The sequence below is a fragment of the Dasypus novemcinctus genome, chromosome 23 (genome assembly GCF_030445035.2).
Source record: "Dasypus novemcinctus isolate mDasNov1 chromosome 23, mDasNov1.1.hap2, whole genome shotgun sequence".
Taxonomy (NCBI): Eukaryota; Metazoa; Chordata; class Mammalia; order Cingulata; family Dasypodidae; genus Dasypus; species Dasypus novemcinctus.
Window position 1 is genome coordinate 46,578,950 of NC_080695.1, and position 26,574 is coordinate 46,605,523.

The window sequence follows — 26,574 nt, forward strand, 5'->3', positions numbered from 1 at the left end:
TGGGGAGACCTGTTGGAATGGAGAGTAGGAGTATGGGGGTGACACCAAGGTCAATTTTCTGGAGGAGGTGCTATATGAACCTGATTCTGAGTAGACATTGGGACATGGATGGGAGTGGAAGTGAGGAGGGGGCCCCATGTGAGCAAAGACTCAGCATCTGCCCTGTCCTCCCAACAAGTCCACTCAGGCCTCATCTAGTTCCTGTCCTCCCTTCTGTCCCCAGGAATACCTGGTGATTGTCAAGATCCAGCTGCTCCCCAAGGCCAGCCTCAAACAAGAAAGCACAGCTCCTGCAGCCTTCCTTCTCCCCATCTCCCTACCTTCAAAGGAGAAATCCTGTAAGGGAGTAGAGGCTCCCACAGGGCCTACCATTTGGCTGTTTTAGTTTAGTAGACTCCCAGCGTGTGGCAATGATTTTGATTCAGTGAAGCTTGTGGTCTCCCTCCCTTTGTCCACCTCTGTCCACATCACTTCCTTCCTCTCATTGCCCCTGCTCAGCCTCAGCTCCTCTTCTACTAAACACTCAGGAGAGGAGGATCAAAGAAGAAAAATCCTGGGGATGCAGATCAAATCTGGCTTGAATTTCCCCAAATCAGACCTCATTGTTTTCCTCTTAGAAATGAAAAAGAAAGAAAAAGTCAAACCACAAACCCATGAACTTTAAAAGTTGGTGATTTCATCTCAACAGCCCAGTTTTCCTGATGTCCTTATGCCCCTTCCCCCACTGAACAGCCAGGAAGGGAGGGAGGGAAAACTAGCAAATGTGGAAAATGGTGTCATTCTAAATTCATTCATACCTGTTTTACTACTTTTAGATTTCAAGGAACCATGTATTTGTTCATTCATTTGTTAACCCATCCATCCATTCAAGAAATATGCAGTGATCTCCTACTATGTGCTAGGCTTGGGAGACAGCAGTGAACAAAGGAGAGATGCCCCACCCTTGTCCAGCCTACATTTTTGTTTTAGTGACAGACAATAAAGAAAAAGCAAAATAAATGAGAACATAATATCATGCGTTACGAGGGAATGAGGACTGTGAAGAAAGGAAAATGAGGAAAGAAAGAGGGATCTGAGTGCAGGGATGGGGAGTTCAAGCCACAGTATAAATAAGTTGGACAGAAAGGTATCCTGAAGAAGGTAGAATTTCAGCAGATCCTGGAGGGAGGTGAGGCTGTTTGCCAAGTGGGTCTGGGGAGAGCAGAGAGCCTGGGTGAGCCTGCCAGGGTCAGCATGGGGCCATGGCAGCCACTGAGGCAAGTGCTGTAGGGTTGGGTTCTTACTGCCATGAAATAGGGAGCCATTGCTGGGCTTTGCAGAGAAAATTGTTCTGTTCCGAGTTAGGCTTTAAAAGGTCCACACCCATAAAGCAGTGACCAGGACCGTTTATAGTCCCTGAATTTCAGATTAGTCTGGGTCGCACAGGCCCCTTCCCACCCCCTAATTTGCAGTCCAGGACACTGAGGCCCAGATTGGAAGATGTCCCCTGAATTCACAGGCCTCCCTGGTGGAGGAGTCCAGGTGAGAAGCCCACCTTCTCACCTCTGCTGTGTGCCCTGCACTGGGGCTGGGCCTCGGAGAGGTCCTGCTGTAGATAGACCCTTTGCCTGGCTCTAGACCTCCCCCTGAATGGGTCACTGTGGAAGACTGAAGGGTGTCCCCTGACATAGGCAGGTTCTGAATCTTAATCCACCTTCCTGTGGACCACTGTAAATGGAAACTCTTGAAGATGCTATTTTCAGTTAAGATGTGGCCAAGCTGAAAAGAAAGTGATGGAGAACCTTAGGGAAATGGCATGTAAGGACTATTCATTAAGAAGAAATTAAACTATACATGAAAGTGTTCTACCTCATTAATTTCAACAGTAACCCAAGAAATGCAAGGCACTAAGTTAAAAAATCAGGTCCAATTAACCCACCAAAGAAAATAATTATGCCCATTGTTGGTAAGGGATCAGTGAAACAGGAATTCTCATTCCCTGCCAATAAGGGGACAACTTTTCTGAAGAGATTTAAAAATGCTCTTATATTTGGGCCCTGTAATGGAACTCTTAGAAATTGATCAAAAACAAAAAATTGGAAATGAGGATGGAGACTTAGGTATAACATATTTTTCAAGGTGTTGTTTACAATGGAGAGAAACAGAACAGCATTTAATGTTCAAAACTAAGATCATGGGTAAAGAAATAATAGTACATCTGTACATGAGACTATTGAGCCATCATTTAAAGTTGTATTTTCAAAAACTAATGTATGTAATGGCACACCCGAGCCCACTCCATGGTTTTGAGCAATTTAATTTCTCTCCTGCTGTGAATTAGAAACCATGACATGGCTGCTGGGATAGACTAAGGGGTACAGTGAAAGACTCTTGTCCCCCAGGCTAACCTCCTGCACCATCAGACCTTTCCCTCAACCTTCTGTCATCCTCTGAATGCCACCCTTGGGTTTTGAGCTCTGTGCCCAATGCCCTTTTTGCCTGATTTCAGTTCTGACCTTCTCCCCGACATCATATCACTATCAGCCTTAAGTCTCTAACCCAGATAAGAAGCCCCTTTCCAGGACCTAAGACTCTGCCCCAGTCTCTTCCACCCTGCCAGGGTGGTGCCTTTCTGGCAGACAGATCTTTGCTGCATTCTTCAGGCAATTAACAAACAGCTCCACTGCCAAAACCAGTCTGCCTAGCCCTCTAAGCATTGGCTAAAGTTAACTCCTTGGCTTCTGACAGCTTTGATACAATTTTACTGAGGCAAAACTAAAATTTGGAAGAGAGAGAAGTAAATCCAGCAAGATATGAATCTGTAGTCCTCCCTTGGCCCATGGGTTATTTCAAAGTGTGATGTTTAGTTTCTGGGTATTTGGAGGTTTCCCAGATTTCTTGATGTTATTGGTATTGAATTTAATTCCATTATGGTCAGTGAACATACTCTGTATGTTTTCCATCTTTTCAATCCATTGAGACTTGTTTTATGGTGGATATGATCTATCTTGCTAAATACTCCAAGTACGCTTGAAAAGAATGTGTATTCTGCTGTGGTTGAGAGGAGTATCCTACAAGTCACAATTAGGTAAAGTTCTATATCCGTGTTGGGTTCTTCTACTTGTTCCTTGAATCATCAAATGGAGATAATGGAGATGCTGAAATTTCCAACTGCAATGAGAGTCTGGCGAATTTTACTTTTAGTTCTAGCAATTTTTGCTTCATGTATCTTGAAACATTGCTATTTGGTATGTAACTATTTAGGATTATGTCCTCTTGATGATATCACTTCTTTTTCACTGTGAAATGGTCTACTTTAATCCTGGTAATACTCCTTACTCTGAAACTTTTTTCTTCTGATATTTTTAAACATGTATTTCTTATTTTTTAAAAGATACTTGGATTATATAAACCTTAAATTAAAAAATAACGGGATTCCTCTATGTTCTGTTTCTCTACAACTCCCTCTTCTGATATTAATATAACTATTCTTTTTAGGGTAATATTCAAGAGTATATATATTTCTATTCTTTGACTTGTACTCTATTCACATTTTTATGTTTAAAGTGGGTTTCTTATAGATAACATATAGTAAAATGGACTTGCTTTTTTATCTAATCCGATCATCTCTGCCTTTTAGTTGGAGTCTTTAGAATTTAGACCACCTGGCTCTTTTCTATTTGTACATTTTTGTTTTCATTACTTTTCTCCTATTTGATTACATTTTTGGGGAGTTGAGTACTTTTCTAATATTGCATTTTCTCTCCTTTAATGGCTTATTACATATATCATTTGATTTTTAGTGATAGCTCTAGGGCTTATAATATATATCTTTATCACAGTCTAGTCAAGTAACACTAACTCACTTTGCTACTAGTATAAAGTATCAAGTATTAAACCCTTACAAGAATATACTTCCATTTCTCCCCTCCTGGTCTGTGTTCTACTGTTACCATACATTTTAAACCTTGCTGGTGGGTCCACAATGACCTTTCACCTAGAGCTATTTTGACTCCTCTACTGAGGTCCTCTCCTTGGTGTTGTGTGTGTATAGAGGCCTTTCCCCTCAGGCTGCTTCTGGCTCCACATGAGCTGTGTGGACTGTTCTGCCTGCTCCTTTGGGTGTTTCTTTCCCCATCCACAGTGGTTTGTTCTCTTGCATGTACTTATCAAAGGCTCAAGGACCACTTCATATCTCTGGAGCTTTCCCTCTATCCAGCTCTCTCCTCTATGGCACCCTATCTTGTGACTGCTAACCACCTTTGCTCCCCAAAATTTTGAATTCTCCACAACTCATGGAGAGCACCAGGCTCTTTTTGGGTCCCACATCTCTGTGCTGTGGCCTAGAAAATCTCTCTAGGGCTCACCTTGTTTGTCATCTTCTTTCAGGGATCATGACCTGTGCTGGCTGTTATCCAATGTAGGAAAGCTGCTATTCCATAAATTGTGTCCATTTGTACTTGTTTAAGGCTACTGGACCCTGTGGTACTCTATTATGGCTAACAGAATCCTCCACATGCCTCACTTGAAATAGGAAACACAAACCATGCCAACAGCACTAGAACTGTATTTATTTCTAAGTTTAAAATGAAAAATAATAAAACACTTAGACCCACCTCCATGGCTGAATCCATTTTGATCTTACTTAGGTAAAGATTTTAAAACAAAGAAGGAAGGGCTTATAATTCTATCATTTAAAGAAGTCAAAAATTTGAAGTAATCTAGTTTCTCTCCCTCATTTTGATATGAGGAATGAAATCTTAGAGATGTTTAGGAATTGTCAAAGGTCATATTAATTCTGGGCCTAACAGGGACTTGAACACAAGTCTCCCAACAAACAAGCCATTAAGCCATGTTACTTCAGTCCTTTCCAGAAATAATATTATAATTACCATTTTCTTTAGCAGTTTCAAATATTACTTAAACTTCCTGACAACCTTAGTGACATCAGGGTAGGTTGAACTATCACCACTACTTCTCAGTTAAATAACCTGCTTGAATGATTTGTCTAAGAGAGTAGTGCTCAAATTTTGTGCTCTGAAGTCCCTTTAGGGCATCTACTAGGTCAAAACTAGTTTTAGAATATTAAGTTATCATTTGCCTTTTTTTTTTTTTTTTACTGTATTGACATTTGCGCTAATAGTGTATAAGTAAAGATGGGTGAAACCCCTCACTTCTTAGCATGAATCAAGCCAATGACAACTAGGAATTCTCCATCATCTTGCCCAGTTTTAACTTCTTACACCTCTGTGGTTTAAGAAAGATTACAAATGGTCAATATAGTAATTGTTTTTAAAGGAATTGTTTTCCTGGGCACCTTACTTTCTAATTTTTATGTACTCCAATGGGACTGGCCACTGTAGAGCTCAGCCTATTTTCTGCATGTACTTGTAGCTTGCGGTAATAAGTCAAACCACTGAAACTAAACTGCTATTGGGAAATGAAGTATCTCTTTATTTCCTCCAAGGAAATTACATACTTTGTATTAAGGGAAAATATGTTTTTCAAAGCTGCAGTGGTGGGAGTAGAGGAAGGGATTGGGTACAGGCAGGTGTGGGATGTTACTGGGTGCTGGTTCAGAGGTATTCTAAACTAGCAGGAAGTCAGGTTCCTTAGGGGTTTGGGAGAGACGAGATGGTCAGCTCAGCCTGGACTGAGCAGACAAACTTGGAGACTCACATGGTCAAGGAGAAGGCCAATAGTAACTTTGACTCTGACGAGGTATTTATATTTATATCATTTGGGGGATGGGCGGGTAAGACCCAAGTTCCTGATCTGAGGCAAGATGGTCCAAACATACCTGACAGAAGTACTAGTTCAGAGGAAGTTGTTAGGAACTGTCTCCTGAGGCAGACAAAATGAATTCTAAATCTACACACCATAACAGATTGACCTATAATTATTTATTGACATCTTCTGAATGACTAAAATTTTATTTCGATAAGGGATTTCTCTCCTTAAAAAAAATTGGTCTTAAGATTATGGTTATAGTTGGGACCCTGAAGCCAGGTCACCTGGTCCCAAATCCTACCTCAGCCATTAGCCCCAGGACCTGTGGATACACCTGTCTGTGCCTTAGTTTCCTTATCCATGAAATGAGAACAGTAATATTACCCACATCTCAGAGCTCCTGGGGGCCAAGTGAACCAGTTGATGAAGAGAGTTCAAGTCCTAGACACAGGACCAGGTGTCACCAGGATTGTTACATGGATGACTCTTTAGACAGGACGAGCACAGGAGACATGGAGAGACTTTGTTTCTGAAGCCACAGCCCCAGAAGAAAGCCCGACTCCAGCAAGCACTGCCGTGATGCAAGAATGGCAAGCACTGGCAGGCCTCCTCTCCTGCCCCCTGGGCATGTCAGGCCCACTTGGCAGAAGTCATCCAGCTCTATATGAACCCACATAATGACTATTTCTTCCAGCCTCAGTCCTTGCTTCTTCCATGCCATAGTGCACCCCCTGGTTTTGGATGCAGGTTATCTTCAGGAGCTGAAATTGGAGTTGCATCCATTCTTGAGCCCTTTCAAACACGCCCTCAGCTACCTGCTGGTCCACCCCTCTTCTGATGGCATTGTTCATTCTTTCACAGGTGTTTTTGCATGTGATCTGAGCTGCCTCTTGCAAAAATGATAGCCACAGTCACAATACAACAAGGACTTAGATATCTTTAGCATCAGGGAAAATATATGTATGTATACATGTACATATATGTACTTATATACATATATATACATCATTTTCACAATGAGGAAATAGTTTAAAAATTCAATGGCACACGTGCCATGAAGGGATGTCCCCCACGTAGAAGAGCCCCATGCACAAGGAGTGCGCCCCATAAGGAGAGGCACTCAGCTTGAAAGAAAGTGCAGCCTGCCCAGGAATGGCGCTGCACACAGAGAGCTGACACAACAAGATGAAACAACAAAAAGAAACACAGATTCCCATGCCACTGACAACAACAGAAGTGGACAAAGAAGATGCAACAAATAGACACAGAGAACAGACAACCGGGGTGGGGGGGAGAGGGGAGACATATATAAATAAATCCTTAAAAAAATTCAATGACACAAGCAAATTACAGACAATATTGAGATACTTCCTCTCATAAAGAAAATCTATGTGAATTAAGCAGAAGTTTACAAAGCCCAATCCCTCTCCCCCCTCCCACAACAGGGCCAACCGAAAGAAAAAGGCTCTAGAAAGTGAATTTGCATGTAGTTAAAGAAAGTAAGAATGAAAACTAGACCATAGATTTTGGAGTCTAAGTAGCTGAGATTCAGCATGGAGAGGAGAAGCAAGGAATCTAGATAAAGAAAGAGAGTAAAAGGGCTCGTTAATGGCCTTTCCCAGGCCCTTGCAATTATTTTGACCTAGGACAGAGGAGGACAAAGACTTTGAGGAATGAGGGCAGTAAAGGACACTGAGAGGGTGGACAGATAGCCCCTGAGGAAGCAGCGACGCTATTCTCTGGGGGCTGCACCTTCGTAGCAGGACTTCAGGTCCTTCTGAACAGAGGTGCTGAGAGGTGAAGGATGCGCAACTCCTGGCCTCCCAGGATGGCACTTAGCTGGGAAGCCAGGGTAAAAAAGGCCCTTTGCTGCAATTCCTTCCAGAGCAGCAGGTGGGTGTTCCCATGTAGCAGGAATTCCCCTGTCCTAGGTCATGGCTGGTTGCCTCCAGGCTGTCTCCACTGCTGGGCTGCAAGCTTTTCAGACCAGAGCTTTGTTGTAAGACTCTTTTAAACAAAACCGCTTCCTGCAGCACCTGGTACTGAGGAATTACTCGGTAAATATTTGCTGAGTTGATCTCAAGCACATGCAGGGCAGCCTTGAATGGGATGGTCCTGGAACAGGCCCTTTTGGGTGGGGACACAGGCTATTTCTCTAGTGCTGCCATGTAAGCTGGGCTGGGCCTGGAAGAAAGTAAGCCACGGACAGGAATTTTAGGGACTCAAAATTCTTGATACTTTAACTTCTTCCAGCTTCACTACTTTGGATGATACTTCATATCAGTGACAACAGCGATGGAAACAATAATGAAAATGTTAAATGACTGAACATTTTTAAAACTAAGGATTCTCTGAGGATTCCAGTCTCAGGATTTATTGTCAGTTGCTTTCCAGTGGAACAAACTTGCCCTGGATGTCCCACTCCTCTGTAGCAGCCATTCCCTCTCCCCTACCCCATTATGGCTTGTATTTCCTTATTTCTTTATTTATTTATTTATCCCCACCCCATTGTTTGCACTCACTGTCTGTGCTCTGTGTCTATTCACTGCGTGTTTTCTGTGTCTGATTGTCTTCTCTTATTTTTAAAGATTTATTTTTTAAAATTTCTCTCCCCTCCCCTTCGAGTGTCTGCTTTCTGTGTCCATTTGCTGTGTGTTCCTCTGTGTCCACTTGTATTCTTTTCAGTGGCACCATTTATCTGTGTCTCTTTTTATTGTGTCATCTTGCTGTATCAGCTCTCCACGTGTGTGGCACCACTCCTGGGGAGGCTGTGCATTTTTTTTGCACTGCATGGCTCCACTTATGGGTGCACTTCTTGCACATGGGGCTCCCCTATGAGGGGGACACCCCTGCATGGCATGGCACTCCTTGTGTGCATCAGTATTGGGCATGGGCCAGCTCATCACAAGGGTCAGGAGGCCCCGGGTTTGAACCCTGGACCTCCCTTATAGTAGGTGGATGCTCTATTCATTGAAACAAATTGACTTCCCTGCTTGTCTTCTCTTTAGGTAGGACAGGCAACTGATCCAGGGACCTTCCGAAGTGGGGGAGAGGTGCTCAATCACATGTGCCACCTCAGCTCCCTGGTTTGCTTCATCTCTTATTGTCTCTCCCCTGCATCTCTTTTTGTTGCATCATCTTGCTGCACCACCTCTCCACATAGGCCAGCACTCTTGCATGGGCCAGCACACCTGCATAAGCCAGCACTGTGTGTGGGCTAGTTCACTGTGTGAGTCAGTTTGACTTCACCAGAAGGACCCAGGAATTGAACCCTGGACCTCCAATATGGTAGACAGGAACACAACCACTTGAGCAACATTTGCTTCCTGTATGGCTTGGATTTCATAACTTCTCCTAGTAGAACATCCAGACCCCACAAACTCCTGGGGAATAATAAGGGAAGATAAATAGGCAAATTCCAAAATCCTTCTGGAGAGAAAGCCACTACCCATCCTGGCTACCATCTTCATTTTATAAAGAACTTATCTCCTGGCGTAGGAAACTGTTTTTCCACAACCATATTTCCAACCACTTCTTCTCCCAATTTCCATCATTTTCCCCTATAGTGAGTGCTTAAAAACAACTATGTGAGGCATCAGACCTAAACCAGAGGGCTTCCCACCCAACAGAAGAAAACAGAGCAAAATGTTAAGAGACATTAGTGGCTATTGTGGGATTAAAACCATCAGAAACAACCTTGTGGTCTTGAATATATTTCTAAGCAAATAGAAGGTAGATGAGATCTAACAGTTATCAAATGCTAATAATGTGCCAGGCAGTATGACTGTGCTAAGCCCTTGACTAAAAAAACACATATGACATTGATGTAATGATTATCAGTTTACAGATGAGAAAACTGAGGTTCAGAGAGGATTACTGATGTGTCCAAGGACACACAGCTAATAAGTGACAGAGCCACATTTTATCTAACTTCAAAATTCATCAACTTTGCACTGCCTATTTGTTTCTACTTGAAAGGATGGAACTCGATCTATACTTTAAAAGACGTGACATTTAGGGAAGTGAAAAGAATGAAGAGTTATTCACCATGGGGATAATACAATCAACAAATTTTCAGAAGAATCCCAGGAGTAAGAAGTAGCATGTTGCAGAGGAGAGAGCATGGCCTTTAAAATCTAGTTCTCTACTTATGAGCTGTACGACATTGGAAAATTTGTGTAATTGCTCCCAATTTCAGATGTTTTCATGTAAAAAGACAGAAGCCACTTAACGGGGTTATTGGGAGTATTTGAGGATATAATTCTTGTAAAGTGCTCAGCAGAGAGCTTGGCACATCACAGTAGCTCTTTCTTTCCTGGCAGGCTGGCTACAGGGCAGGAAAGACTGGAAAAGGCAGCTGGAGAGAGGCAGAAATATCTTGAATGACACTCTAAGGAATTTGGAATTTATCCCACAGATTTCTAAAGAGAGGTTGGGTGGCTATACATAGAATGGACAAGATGCATACTTAGAAACTGTCAGAAAAGCAGGGGCAGAAAATGAGGGTGCTGAGTAAGACACAAGTAAAGGTAGGAGAATGGATGGAGCAGCAGCAGGGGACTGATCACATGAAATCCCAGAGATGGAGGAGAAAGGACATTGGGAACAGGAGCTACATGTACAGATTAAGAGATTCTGCTTCTGTCAATGGGGAATGGGACTGGAAGTCAGGGGAGGAGGGAAAAGGGGGGACACACAAAGAAGTTACACACCCCCAACCCATGCTGCCTCTGTTAGCATTCAGTTTGTCAAACACATACAGAGTCATCATTGGGCCACTTTTCCTTTTCACATTCAGAGAAGGGCCTGACTGCCATGTTCGCTTAACTCTACTCCCTCCAACCAAAATACCCTGACCTGGTCTCGGATCCCTAAAAATTTGATCCCCTGCTACATGTTTGAGATATTTCATAAATAATGGGAATCATAATATTAAGCAACATCTCATTCTCTACTCTAGGTCAGTGTGGGAAATATTTAAATAAACCAAAAAGCAGGCCTTTGTGTTTTGCCAAACACCAAGCTTTCCTGAAGTTGCAAGCTCCTCTCTACACTTCCAGATCTAAAGTACAAATTCTTAAAGATGAGATTCTGGCACAATGTTCTTCAGATGTTTGCTCACAAAGGAATGAGATGAAAGATCTTTACCTGAAAACACCTCCAAACACAGGATCAATTTGGTCATAAATAGGCTGAGTGTGGCTTCACTCAGATCTGTTCTTGCAAGAGACCTGGAGGCACAGATGCCATTCTTCAGGCAGACAGCTTTCAGGTAAAATCTTCGGGACTTTGGGCTGACCACCCACAGATACAGGTGAAGAGGTCAATCTGGATTTCATTCCTCTCCTGCCCAAAGTCTTAGAGCGCAGCTGACCTGTCCTACTGGCCCTAGCACTTTTATTTTTTTAAAACATTACATTAAAAAAATATAAGAGGTCCCCATGTACCCCCATCCCCATCACATCACCCCACTCCTCCCACATCAACAACCTCTTTCATCATTGTGGCACATTCATCGCATTTAATGAATACATTTTGGACACTGATGCACCACATGGATAATGGTTTACACTGTAGTTTACATACAATGTCCAGCAACTGTCCCTTTAGTACCACCCAGCACAACTCCAAGTCCTGAAAATGCCCCCACATCATATTTCTTCTTCCCTCTCCCTACCCTCAGCAGGTACCATGAACACTTTCTCCATATCAATGCTACAATTTCTTCCATTACTAATCACACTAGTTCCATAGTACAATATCAGTAAGTCCACTCTAGTCCATACTCTATTCCTCCATCCTGTGGAACCTGGGATGGTTATGTCCACTCCATACCTGTATCAAGAGGAGGCTTAGATTCCACATAGATGATGGATGTAATTCTCCTGCTTGCAGTTGTAGGCACTCTTGGCTCCATATTAACTTCAAAAAAGATAATAAGGAAATAAAATTAAATTAAAAAAAAAAAAGAAGCGGTAGAAAGTTCCCTAGAGATATCTTCCTTCCTAACTATTTTATGGGGAATAGGACCTCATAGTGCCTGGGAGCCACTGTAGCTTGGAGCATGTTCAGGCCCTGGCTGTGGATAACAGGCTGTACCATGCTGTCCATGAGCACCAAGGCAAGGAGGCTCTGCAGCATGAGGATGAGGAGGGAGCCTGTGGGCAGTGGGAGCCAGTGTTCCCTAAGGCCCTTAGTGATCCAGCCCTGCATGTCCCTCACTACACACCACCTTCTAACCTCCCCCCGCACCACACAAAGGACTTGCAGTCTTCTACCTGGCTCATTTGCTCAGGCCATTTCTCCCCCATAGTGTGACTTTCCTTCCTTTCTGCTGACCTCTTCCTCACCCTCCCTGGTCCAGTTTAAATGTCAACACTGTAAAGCACTCATACCTACCCTGGGCATGGAGAGTCACTTGCAAATCTGAGACAGTGCTGCTCCTTGCACGTCCAGCCCCATGTTTCAGGAAAGGAGTAATGATTCCCTATTTTGGTTGGGATTCTCCCTTCAACCTGGATGTCCCTGGACAGTAGGGTCTAGGGCTGCACCTCGCTCACCTCTCCTTCTTTCCTCCCCAGTGACATGTCAATTACTTGAAAACCAACTTTCTCTAATCCTTGATGGTGAGTAGAATGCTCCACCAACTGTTCAGTCAAGAAATATTCCTCAGACCATCTCTGTGCCAGATGTGGGGCCAAGTGCTGAGAGCACAGAGCTAAACATGAATGTGAAGAAGGATGGTCCAGGACAGTTGAGCATATATGTATCCATAGACCAGGAGAGAAAATGGTCACAGAGAGACTCACAACATAGAGAAAAAAAGCAAGTGCACCTGCTCCATGAGTCTCAGACTCGAATCTCCAGTATTCTCTGGCTCAGGTTGGGGATGTAATAGAGTGATTGTTGATGAAGTGGGAGGAAGGAGGAATGTGGAAATCTCATATGTCTGGAGGATAGCATGTGTGATGGGTGGGTACAGACCACGAGGATACTGAAGGACATTCTACAGCTCATGGACAGGAATGTCCATGGGCTCCTGAGGGAAAAATGGACAGTGTTGAGAAGAAGCATCCAGATCAGACTTCTGCCTCCCCCATTGGACTCTTGAAAGTTGATAAAAATGATTTTTTTCTAATTCTCCAACTTCTTGGAGGAGTTGAACCATGAGCAGCCTGCTGTGAAGCAGTCAGAATGCTGGTCTAATCCTCTGAAGCCAAAAGTGTAATCCCAAGAAAGGAACCACTGTGCATCTTGGAAAAGTCCCTCCTTCCCACCATGGGCCTCAGCCTCCCCTTCTGTGCATAGCTGCCTGTGGTGGTTCAGCTCATGTGAGGACTTGGCTAGCTTATGCTGTGCTGTTGTGCAGTCAAGCAAGTACTGGCCTGTTTGTTAGAGTATTTTGAAGATGGAAGCTATCAGTTAATTGCATCTAGGGGTGATTATATTTACAATTAACAGAGGAGATTGCCTTCAACCATGAGAGGAGTCTCATTGAATCAAGTGAACACAGGGGAAGGAGCAGGTGAACTGCAGATTTGCTGGTCTCTGGTTAAACTACAATTTTGGAAATGTTCTTTTGGCAAATATGCAGGGGGAATTACTGGTATAGGGTGTTGGATGTGTGTGTGGGGGGGTATAAAAGATACGGTGCACCTGCAGGGGGGTGTCTGTGGAATATGTAAATGTTCATCTTGTCATATTGTGTTATATCAGTGGGCAGTGCCTCACACAATAAACAGGAAAATATTGAACTCCCATCCTGAGAGTCATGAAATGTTCTTTTAATCATCAAATGGAGATGCTGAAGTTTCCAACTGCAACATGAGTCTGGCTAACTTTACATTTAGTTTTAGCAATGTTTGCTTCATGTATTTTGAAACATTGTTATTTGGTATGTAACTATTTAGGATTATGTCCTCTTGATGATATAACCACTTTTTCACTATAAAATGGTCTTCTTTACTCCTAGTAATTCTTCTTATTCTGAAACTTATTTCATGTGATATTTTTAAAAATATACATTTTTTATTTTTTAAAAGATACTTAGATTTTATAAACCTTACATTAAAAATTAAGGGGATTCCTATATGTGCTGCTAACCACAACTCCCTCAACTGATATTAATTACTCTTTTCAGATTAATATTCCAAAGTGTGTGTATATATATATATATATTTCTATTCTTTGGCTTTTACTCTAGCCACATCTTTTTACTTAAAGTGGGTTTCTTATAGATAACATATAATAAAAGGGACTTGCTTTTTTATCTAACCTGATCATCTCTGCCTTTTAGTCGGTGTCTTTAGAATTTAGATCATCTGGCTGTTTTCTATTTGTACTTTTAAGTTTTCATTACTTTTGTCCTCTTTTGATGACTTTTTGGGGAATTGAGTATTTTTCCAATATTGCATCTTCTCTCCTTCATTGACTTGTTAGATATATCATTTGATTTTTTAGTGATAGCTCTAGGGCTTATAATATACATCTTTAACTTATCGCAGTCTATTCAAGTAATATTAACTCACTTTAAAACTGGTATAAAGTATCAACTATTGAACCCTTACAAGAATATATTTCCATTTCTCCCCTCCTGGTCTGTGTTCTACTGTCACCAAATGTTTTAAACCTCACTAGGTGGGTCAACAATGGCCTTACATCTAGAGCTATTTTGGCTCCTCTACTGAGGCCCTCTCCTTGATGTTGTGTGTGTAAAGAGGCCTTTGTGTGGACTGCTCTGAGCTGTGTGGTTCCACATGAGCTGTGTGGACTGCTCTGCCTGCTCCTTTGGGTGGTTCGTTCCCCATCCATGGTTGTTTCCTCTCATGCATGTACTTATCAAACACTCAAGAGGGACTCCTTCATATCTCTGGAGCTTTCACTCTGTCCAGCTCTCTCCTCAATGGCACACTATCCTGTGAATTCTAATCACCATGGCTCCCCAAAATTTTGAATTCTGCTCATCTCAGGGAGAGCACCAGGCTCTATTTGGTTCCCCTCTCCCAGTGCTATGGCCTAGAAAATCTCTCTAGGGCTCATCTTGTTTGTCTATCTTCTTTCACTGTCCTTTGCTGACTATTATCCAATGTAGGAAAACTGCTGTTCCATAACTTGTGTCCATTTGTAGTTGTTTAAGGCAACTGGACCCTGTGACTGTATTATGGCTGATAGGATCCTCCACATCCCTAACTTGTATAGGAAAAGCAAAACCATGCCAACAGCAATAGAATTGTATTTGTTTCTAAGTTTAAAATGAAAAGGAATAAAATACCTAGATCCACCTCCATGGCTGAATCCATTTTTAGTTTACTTAGATAAAGATATTAAAACAAAGAGGAAAGGGTTTATAATCTTATTTGTTTAAAGGGGTCAAAACTTTTGAAATAATCCAGTTCATCTCCCTCATTTTGAATATGAGGAATCAAATCTTAGAGAAGTTAAGGAATTGTCAAAGGTCACCTTAATTCTGGGCCTAACAGGGAGTAGAACACAAGTCTCCCAACAAACAAGCCATTAAACCGTGTTACTTCTGTCGTGCCCAGAAATATTATTATAATTACCATTTTCTTTAGTACTTTAAAATATTACTTAAACATCCTGACAACCTTAGTAGCATCAGGGTATGTAGAACTATTACCACCTCTTTTCAGTTAAATAACCTGATTAATGACTTGTCTAAGACAGCAGTGCTCAAATTTTGGGCTCTGAAGCTCCTTTAGGGAATCTGCTAGGTCAAAACAATTTTTAGAAGAGTAAGTTATCATTTGACTTTTTTTTTTTATCATGTTGACATTGGCACTAATAGTGTAAAAACAAAGATGGGTGAAACCCCTTGCATCTTAGCATGAATCAAGCCAATTACAACTAGGAAGTCTCTTTGGTCTTGCCCAGTGTTAACTTCCTACTTCTCTGTGGTTTAAGATAGATTGCACATGGTCAGTATAGTAATTGTTTTTTCAAGGAATTGTTTTCTTGGGCACCTGAAGTTCCGATTTTATGTACTACAATGGAACCGACCACTGTGGCGTTAAGCCTATTTTCTGCATGTACTTGTGGATTGTGGTAATTAGGTAAATGACTGCTACTGGGAAATGAAGTAACTCTTTGCTTCCTCCAAGGGAAATTACATGCTTTGTATTAAGGAAAAGTATGTTTTTCAAAGCTGCAGCGGTGGGAGTAGGGGAAGGGATTGGGCAGAGGCAGATTTGGGATGCTACTGGATGCTGATTCAGAGGTATTCTAAACTAACGGCAAGTCAGGCTCCTTGAGTGTTTGGGAGAGATGAGATGATCAACTCAGCCTGGTCTGAGCAGACAAATTTGGAGACTCATGTCAACAGTAGCTTCAACTCTGACAAGGAATTTATATTTATATCATTTGGGGGATGGGCAGGCAAGCCCCAAGATCCTGAGTTAAGGCAAGATGGTCCAAACATACCTGACAGAAGTATTAGTTCAGAGGAAGCTGTTAGAAACTGTCTCCTGAAGCAGACAAAATGAATTCTAAATTGATACACCATCACTGATTGACCTATAATCATTTATTGACATTTACTGAATGACTAAAATTTTATGTCGATAAGGGATTTCCTGCTTTAAAAAAATTGGTCTTGAGATTTTGGTTATACTTGGGACCCAGAAGCAAGGTCACTTGGTCCCAAATCCTAGCTCAGCCATTAGCTGAAGGACCTGTGGATAAACCATTCTGTGCCCTAGTTTCCTTATCCATGAAATGCGAACAGTAATATTACCCACATCTCAGAGCTGCTGGGAGCCGAGATGAACTAGCTGATTAAGAGATTTCCAGTCCTAGACACAGGACCAGGTGTCACCAGGATTGTAATGTGGATGACTCATTAGTCAGGAAGGGCAAAGGAGACACGGAGAGACTGTGTTTCTAAAGCCACAGCCCCGGAAGAAAGCCCAACTCCAGCACACACTGCAGTGATGCAAGAATGGCAAGCGCTGGCAGGCCTCCTCTCCTGTCCCCTGGCCATGTCAGGCACACTTGGCAGAAGTCATCCAGCTCTATGTGGACCCACATAATGACTGTTTCTTCCAGCTTCTGTCCCTGCTTCTTCCACACCATAGTGCACCCCCTGGTTTTGGATGCAGGTTACCTTCAGGAGCTGAAATTGGAGTTGCATCTGCTTTTGAGCCCTTTCAAACACACCCTCAGCCACCTGCTGGTCCACCCCTCTTATGATGGCATTGTTCATTCTCTCACAGGCTTTTGTGCAAGTGATCTGAGCTGCCTCTGCAAAAATGATAGCCACAGTCACACTACAGCAAAGACCTAGATATCTTTAGCATCAGGGAAAAATATGTGTGTATACATGTACATATATGTACCTATATACATACATATATATACCATTTCCACAGTGATGGAAATAGTTTAAAAATACAATGGCACAAGCAAATAACTCTCTCAATATTGAGATAATAACTATCATTCAGAAAATCTGTGCAAACTAAGCAGAAGTTTACAAAATCCAATCCCTCTCTCCTCTTCCACAATGGGGCCACCAAAAGAAAAAAAGGCTCTGGAAAGTGAATTTACATGTACTTAAAGAACGTAAGAATGAAGCATAGACTTCAGAATTTGGAGTCTAAGTAGCTGAGATTCAGCATGGTGAGGAGAAGCAAGGAATCCAGATAAAGAAAGCAAGTAAAAGTGTTTGTAATTGGCCTTTCCCCAGGCCCTTGCAATTATTTTGACCTAAGACATGGGAGGACAAAGACTTTGAGGAACGAGGGCAGTAAAGGTTGCTGACAGGCTGAACAGATAGCCCCTGAGGAAGCAGGGATTCTGTTCTCTTGAGGCTGCACCTTCATAGCAGGATTTCAGTTCCTTCTGAACAGAGGTGCTGAGAGACTAAGGATGTTGTCTCCCAGCCTCCAGGATGGCACTTACCTGGGAAGCCAGGGTAAAAAAGGCCCTTTGCTGCAATTCCTTCCAGAGCAGCAGGTGGGTGTTCATGTGTGTGGCAGGAATTCCCCTGCCTTACATCGTGCTTGATTGCCTCCAGGCTGTCTCCACTACTGGGCTGCAAGCTTTTCAGACCAGAAATTTGACATAAGACTCTATTAAACAAAAGTTCTTCCTATAGCACCTCGCACTGAGGAAGCATTTGGTAAATATTTGCTGAGTTGAACTCAAGCATGTGCCTTGAGTGGGATGGTACTGGAACAGGCCCTTTTGGGTGGGGGCACAGGCTATTTCTCTAGTGCTGCCATGTAAGTTGGGCTGAGCCTGGAAGAAAGTAAGCCACGGACAGGAATTTTAGGGACTCAAAACTAAAACATGATACTTTAACTTCTTTCAGCTACTCTACTTTGGATGATATTGTATATCACTGGCAAAACAGTTGGAGACAATAATGAAAATGTTAAATGATTTAAATTTTTAAAAACTAAGGGTTCTCTGAGGATTCCAGCCTCAGGATTTACTGTCAGTTGCTTTCCAGTGGAACAAACTTGGCCTGGGTGTTCCACTTCTTTGTAGCAGCCTCCCCCTCTCCCCTACCCCTTTATGGCTTGTATTTCCTTATTTATTTATTTGATTGTTTGTTTATATATCCCCACCCAACCCCCCATTGTTTACACTCGCTGTTCTGTGCTCTGTGTCCATTCACTGTGTGTTCTCCTGTATCCACTTTTCTTCTCTTTAGGTAGCTCAGGAAACTGATCCAGGGACCTTCTGGACTGGGAGAGAGGTGCTCAATCACATGCACCACCTCAGCTCCCTGGTTTGCTTCATCTCTTATTGTTGCTCCTCTATATCTCCTTTTGTTGCACCATCTTGTTGCGTGACCTCTCCGCATGGGCCAGCACACGTGCATGAGCCAGCACTCTGTGTGGGCCAGCTCATGGTGTGGGCCAATTTTCCATCACCAGGAAGCTCCAATATTGTAGATAGGAGCCCAATCACTTGAGCCACATTGGCTTCCTGTATGGCTAGTATTTCATAACTTCTCCTAGGAGAACTTTCAGACCCTGGAAACTCCTGGGGAATAAGCAGGAAGATAAATGGGCAAACTCCAAAATCTTTCTGGAAAGCCACTACTCAGCCTTGCTACCTTCTTCACTCTATAAAGAACTTATCTCCTGGATTAGGAAACTGTTTTCCACTATCATATTTTCAACCATTTCTTTTCCCAATTTCCATCATTTACTCCTGCAGTGAGTGCTTAAAAACAACTATGCAAGGCATCAGACCTGAACCAGAAGGGTTCCCAGACTTACAGAAGAAAACAGAGCAATATCTTAAGAGACATTAGTGGTTACTGTGGAGTAAAACAAACAAAAACTACCTTGTGGCCTTGAATATATTTCTAAGCAAATAGAAGGTAGATGAGACCTAACTGTTATCAAATGCTAATAATGTGCCAGTCAGTGTGACTGTCCTAAGCCCTTGACTTAAAAAAAGCTATGAAGTTGATGTAATAATTATCATTTTATAGATGAGAAAACTGAGGTTCAGAGAGAATTACTGATGTATCGAAGGACACACAGCTAATAAGTGACAGAGCCATATTTTGCCTATAAAATTCATCAACTTTGCACTACCCAGTTGTTTCTACTGGAAAGGCTGGAACTTGATCTATACTTTAAAAGACAGGTGACATTTAGGGAAGTGAACAGAAGGAAGAGTTATTCACTATGGGGATAATATAGTGAACAAAGTTTCAGAGTATCCCAGGAGCAAGATGTAGCATGTTGCAGAAGAGAGAGTATAGGTTTTAAAATCTAGCTCTCTACTTATGGCCTGGGTGACATTGCAAATTTTGTGTAATTCCTCCCAATTTCAGGTTTTTCTATATAAAAAGACAGAAGCCACTTAATTGGGTTATTGGGAGGATTTGAGGATGTAATTCTTATAAAGTGCTCAACAGAGAGCCTGACACATCACAGTAACTCTTTCTTTCCTGGCAGGCTGGCCACAGGGCAGGAAGGACAGGAAAAGGCAACTGGAGAGTCTTGAATGAAACTCTAAGGATTTTGGAATTTATCCCACAGACTTCTAAACAGAGTTGGGTGGCTATAGATAGAATGGCCAAGATGCATATAAAGAAACTGTCAGAAGAGCAGGAGTGGAAAATGTGGGTGCCAAGTAAGACACAAGTAAAGGTAGGAGAATGGATGAAGCGGCAGCAGGGGATTGATCACATGAAATCCCAGAGGTGAAGGAGAAAGGACATTGGGACAGGAACTATACTTAGAGATTAAGAGATTCTGCTTCTATTAATGGAGAAAGAGACTAGAAGTCAGTGGAGGAGGGAAAGAGCGAGAACACAAGATGTTAAACCCTCCAACTCATGCCACCTATGTGAGCATTCACTGTGTCAAACACATACAGTGTCATCGTTGAGCCAATTTTCCTTTTCACATTCAGAGAAGGTCCTGACTGCCATGTGTTTGCTTAACTTCACTCCCTCCAACCAAAATACCCTGACCTGGGCTCAGATCCCTAAAAATTTGATCCCCTGCTACAAGTTTGAGATATTTGATAAATAATGGGAATCATAACATGAAGCAACATCTCAATCTCTACTCTAGGTCAGCATGGGAAATATTTAAATAAACCAAACTAAGAAGGCCTTTGTGCTTTGCCAAACACCAAGCTTTCCTCAAGTTGCAAGCTCCTCTTTATACTTCTAGATCCAAACTACAAATTCTTAAAGATGAGATTCTTGCCCAACGTTCTTCAGATGTTTGCTCACAAGGGAATGAGATGAAAGATCCTTTGCTTGAAAATGCCTCCAAATTGGGATCAATTTGGTCATAAATATGCTGAGTGTGGCTTCACTCAGATCTATTCTTGCAAGAGACCTGGAGGCACAGATGCCATTCTTCAGGCAGACAAAGCTCAGAGTCTGGTGAAAACCTTGGTTTCCTTTATTCCTTTACTTTTTTTCAAATTTCTTCAGTGCTCAGTAAAGGAGCAGTCAGTATTACTTTGTGGCTTTCTCCTGCCTGGGTTAAAGGCCACAGGCATGAAAAACAAAATACAACTCATTAAATGACTGAGTTTGAAATAAAAGGGACGAGCATGAAAACTTTGGGTAAGTATGTACAATGAAGCTAGTCTGACCAATTTCCCAAAAGAGTAAAGGGCCATAAAATAAAGATATATATAAAAAATTAATTACAGAAAGAAATTAATGCCAACCACAAAAATGTAATTACACTGTGGTTAACTTCACATTTTGTACAAGGGCATCTAAATTAGTAATCCATAAAACAGGAACATCTTTCGCTTCCTCTTCTTCACTGTCTTTTTAGGTAAAATTTTCAGGACTTTGGGCTGACCACCCACAGATACAGGTCAAGAGGTCAATCTGGATTTCATCCCTCTCCTGCCCAAAGTCTCTTAGGGCACAGCTGACCTGCCCCACTGACCTTAGCTCTTGGCCAGGAACTGTCCCCTACTCTTCTATTTTACCCAAGTCTAGGGGCTGAGTTCTTGTTCTACAGCTGTGGGAAGATGTCCTGGGAATGACTGGTCATTGCTGCAGTGATTTCAAGGCCAAATCAGTGGTTCTAACACATTCTGGGGTCAGTTGACCTGGTCCAATTTTAATTTTAAAAAATCCATCTTCTACCAAAAGTCCACACACATTAATAAATGTAGTTGCATAGCCTTACTTCTTTTCTAGAATTACAGCCCCCACTGCTTCCTCCCAGGTGCTCCTTTATAAGCTGCTGCACAGTGCTGAGAGGGGCATCTATACTGGTTTCACCAGTTCTGCCACCTATTGGAAACAAAGGGCTGTCAGGTGAACTCTGTGTAGCAGTATGTGCATCCCATCTTCTGAATGTAGCCTATGTGACACTACCCCAAAGATCCTGTACATTTACATATTTTTTTATCAGCTTCACCCCATGTGCCATGATCTCTGATAACACACGTATATTGTAGATAGAGCATACTTCTTCCTGAGAATGCATTTTGCCCTAGAATTTACATTGGAAAACCAACTCCTCTTCTTCAGTTTTAATTAGTATCACCAAGAACTTCCCATTCATCTGTAGATACCACCGACTAATAAGAATAATTCAAATGGTTACTGAATAAAACATATACACATATAAACAAAAAGCTTATTATTTAATTAGGAAGAAGGCTAACTTTTTCATTCAAGGTATTAAACAAGGAAAACAGAAGGAATTATTTCTATGAGACAGTGGGCAGAAAGGACTGGGAAAAGTGGTATATAAATTGCCATTGAAGCCAAGAAAGTGGAAGGTGACCCAGGCCTCTTTTTTCAGAAGGCATGGAAGTCATGTTGGATCACATAGAGAGAGAAACTGGGGTTTGAAGGTAACCCACAGGATAGGTGAAGTCATTTAAGGTTTTGGAACAAGGGAGGGACACAGTGAATACAGGGTTTTGAGAGCAACAGTGTTCAGGGTGAACAGGAAGAGAATCTCTCAAAGGAAAGGTCTTAGGCTACTGCCTAAGTGGCCATGAGGAGAGCAGAATAAGGACTGGAAATTCATCAGGTGAAGGAGGATTGCAGAAGGATGGTTAGAGCAATTTGCTGACAATGAGGGAAACTAAATAAAATTAAGAAAATTTCAATTTGTATATTCTGAGGAAAAATGATTAATTCCAACCACTGAAGAAATGGGAATATTTTTATACTTAATGTCCTCTGGGACATTATATGACATCTCACTCTATATCTAGAAGAGCAAAATATTGAAAACTGCCCAAATGTCCACCACAGACTAAATTCAAGAGAATATTATGGAGTCACTAAAAATGATGTAAATATGCATAGGATATAGATTGGGGAAGGAAACTAGGCTATAAAATAGTATAAAATATGAAATATAAAGTATCTCCATAAAAACATTTATTAAAATCCTTTATCTATTCTAAAAACTCTTTCACATACATACAGAAAACATTTCCTATCATCTGGTAATATAATTTCCAGTGACATACTTGCAATTACTTTTCCCTATCATCATGTATGGATATTTAGAAACCTGTAATATGTGTACAAGGTACAAAATGCTTAAGTACTAAGCAGTATATTGTATAATATCTTTCTTCCTCCCTTCATGATTCCCTAGCCACCAAATCCTCCTCCCCATGGTTTCATGTATCCTTTCAGTTACACACATGTGGTGCATTTTCTATTTGCACAAATGATAATATACTCTATATACCACTCTGCTCCCTTTCTATATTTCTTGAACAATGTACCTTAGAGATCTTCACATATTACATAGAATACTCCTTATTTTATTTTTCCTTATTTTTTTAATGTTACATTAAAAAAATGAGAGCCTCATATACCCCCGCCCCCTTCAGCCCACTCCTCCCACATCAAAAACCTCTTTCCTCATTGTGTCACATTCATTCTCCCAATGTAACAGAATTAGACTCATTTATAATTTCCCTACACATGACTCTTCTGCCCTTTTTAGTTGAACTCATGTTAAGCACTATATTCATTAAGTATATATCCCAGGTACTTCAATCTTTGGTCTCTTCGAATGTCGGTGGAGCCCTGAATCTCAGCAGAGTTGCAAAATCTACTCTCCAGTTCACTGGACTTACCCAGGACAACTAACAAAAGGATAACATCCATACGCAATAAACACAGAGTATCTACAATGGGAAGCAAGACAGCTCCATCCCATCTGCCCCATGGATCTAAGCCCCCACTCAATCAGAAACAGAGTGGCCATCACCATCCCAACATCCTCAAGATTGAGGAATGAACAAACAAAAGGGGGGAAAGCAATTATGGACTAATGTAGACATTAATTTTCGAGCAATGGAAGAACTTGTAACATTGCCATAAAGGTAGTGGCCACCACAGTTTCTGAGGGGAAGGAGAGGGAAGAATTGGTGCAACATGGATATTTCTGGGACAATGGAATTGTCCTGCATCGCATGGCAATGATGGATACAGATCATTATACCTTCTGCCAAAACCTATAAAATTGGGCAGTGAAAAGTATAAACTATAATGAAAACTACACACCATGGCTAGTCCAATGCTTCCATATGTGTTCATCAATTGTAACAAATACACTACAATAACGAAAGATGTTAGGGGGAAAAGTGAGGGAGTGGTGGGGATGGATATATGGGACTCCTCCTATATTTTTGATGTAGCATTTATGTAATTTAAAGCTTCTTCCAAGAAATTGTATCACTGATGTGGAGAAAGTGTCCATGGTAGCTGCTGAGGGTAGGGAGAGGGAAGAAGAGATGAGATGTGGGGACATTTTCAAGACTTGGAGTTGTCCTGGGTGGTACTACAGGGGCAGATGCTGGACATTGTATGTCCTCCCATGCCCACTGGGTGGGCTGGGGGGAGCGTAAACTACAATGTAACCCACTATCCATATGGTGCAGCAGTGCTCCAAAATGTATTCACCAAATGAACTTAATGTGTCACGATGATGAAAGAGGTTGTTAAAGTGGGAGAAGTGGGGTAAGGAGTATGGGGAGTATATGGGGCTCTCATATTTTTTGAATGTAACATTTTAAAAAAATAAATAACATTTCTGATCCCTTGTGTTACAAACGACTCGATGAGTATCCTTGAATATCAAAATCTTTGCCACCTATGTGCAGAAAATATTCATAGAAGTGAATGGAACTAAGTCTACGTGCAGAAAGTATTCATAGAGTATGTGCAGAATATATTTGTAGAAGTAAATGGGACAAAGACAAAGGATATGTATACCCTATATTTCCTTAGCTTTCAATCAATATCACAAAAATGCCCTGCAAACAGTGTACTAATAATTTACATTAACAACATAAAATAGTGCCTGTTTCCCCAATCTCACTAAAAAAAAAAAAAAAAAAATTCAGCCCGGTGCACCTGCTGTGGAAACCAGTTTGATGGGTCTTCAAAACATGACCTGGAAATTCCATTCTAGGTATATTCCAAAATAACTGAAAGCTGGGACTCACATATGTGTACACCAATGTTTAGGGAAGCATTATTCACAATAGTTAAAAGGAAGTGGAAAAACCCACATGTTCCCCAATGGAAAATGGATAAACAAATTGTGGTATATTTATACCAAAATGTTATTACTCAGTTCTAAAAAGGAATAAAGTTCTAACACTTGCTACAACATGGATGAATAGTGAAGACATCATGCTGAGTGGAATAAGCCAGACACAAAAGGACAAATACTGCATGATTCTACTAACGTGATGTGTCTAGAATAAGCAAATTCAGAGACAGAAAGTAGATTAGAGGTTGCCAGGATCTATGGGTGAGAAGAATGGGGACTTAATGCTTAAGGGGTCTTTTCTGTTTTGGGTAATGAAAAAGCTGTGATAATGGATGGTGGTGATGTTAGTACATTGTGCATGTAACTAATGCCACTATATTGTACACTTTAAAATGGCAAATTTTATTGCACCTATGTTACCATGATAAAGCCACATGTTTGTAGTGAATTAGGGATTTCCCTAATTCAGTTTGGCTTCACTATGGACATGGTAATAATCAGATGATATTATTTTATCTGGAAAAAATATTTCATCACAGTGTGGTGTGTTGATAGATCGATGTTGTTTGGGAATTCTGCATGTGTGCATGATTGTTTTATAAGTTTACAACTTTGTCATAAAAATTATATTTAAAAAATAATATTAGGGTGGTTTGGGGGGGAAATACACCAAATGTGAGAAAAGGACTATAATTAGTAGTAAGATTTTGACAATATTCTTTCATAATCTGTAACAAATGTCTCATGACAGTGAAAGGTGTTGGTGAAGGAATGATGTATGTGACCCCAGTATAATGTTATACATGTTTGCTTTGTAAGTCCACAACTTTTACTATACACTTATTTCTTATGTATGCTCATATAGAAATGATATAAACTAATAATAATAATACGGGGGTTGGGGAAAACACTTTGGTTAGTAAAAATATTTTAACAATGGTCTTTAATCATTAGTTTAGAATGTTTAACAACAATGCAAGGCATTGGTGGTAGGGTGAGTTATGGGAGCCCTGTATGATGGTATCTATGTTTCTTTTGTAAGTTCACAACTATTACTATACACTTATTGTTTACGCATGTTTATGCATGAGTGGTATACTTCGATAATTTTTTAAATGAAAAAAATACATTGAGACTATTTTTTTAAAGCACAAGTTCCATAAGTTTGATGTTAAAAGTAAGAGTTAACTCTGTTGTGGTGACTTGGAGCTCTGTAACCCAGAAAAACAAGTTCTTAGAGTTAATCCATTCCTGGTGGTGTGAACCCTTGTAAAAAGGAACTCCTGATGTGGTTATTTTGGTTGAGGTGTGGCCTGAATGAATTAGGATGGATCCTAATCTTATTATTGAAGGCCTTACAGGAAAACTACAGAGAAAGAGAGAGTTTGGGAAAGAAGCCAGAAGCTGGAAATCAATGGGACCTGGAAGAGAAAGGAGAAGAGGCAGCCATGTGCATTGCTCTGGGAAAGAAAAGCCAAGGACCAAGGATCTCAGGCATCCAGCCCCAGAACACCAAGATATTCTGGCAGAGAGCACTGCCATGATGACACCTCGATTTTGGACTTCTCTTAGCCACAAAACTCTGAGCCAAAAAATTCCCATTGTATGGTAGTTCTTTTAGCAGCCAGGAAACTAAATCATGTATGAACTCTTCAGACACCTAGATTTAAGCTTCAAATTTTCTCAAAGAGACCATTGTTTAAAATGACCTTTGACTGGTAAGCTAAACAGAATTGATTGTGCCCAAATTACATTTGGAATAGTGCATAGAGAAGGGAAACGTAATTCTATAGATAGATTGGGAATATGTCATTTTTAAAACTATCCAACTTTGAAAAGGATCATATTTGCCCATCATGCTTAT

The 26,574-nt window shown here is 41.2% G+C and overlaps 1 protein-coding gene across 2 annotated transcripts in view; it reads right to left on the reverse strand.

The window, feature by feature from the left end:
* The window catches only part of LOC131275586 (ral guanine nucleotide dissociation stimulator-like), a 145,267-nt gene that overhangs the window by 53,235 nt on the left and 65,458 nt on the right, over positions 1-26,574 (reverse strand). Inside the window, exon 1 of one of the 2 annotated variants that reach the window (XM_071211298.1) lies at positions 11,545-11,631. The exons of the other annotated variant lie outside the window; for it this stretch is intronic. The gene's annotated coding sequence lies outside the window, so the exon portion shown is untranslated. Of the gene's footprint in view, positions 1-11,544; positions 11,632-26,574 lie in introns of those variants that run through there. 2 annotated transcript variants of the gene reach the window in all.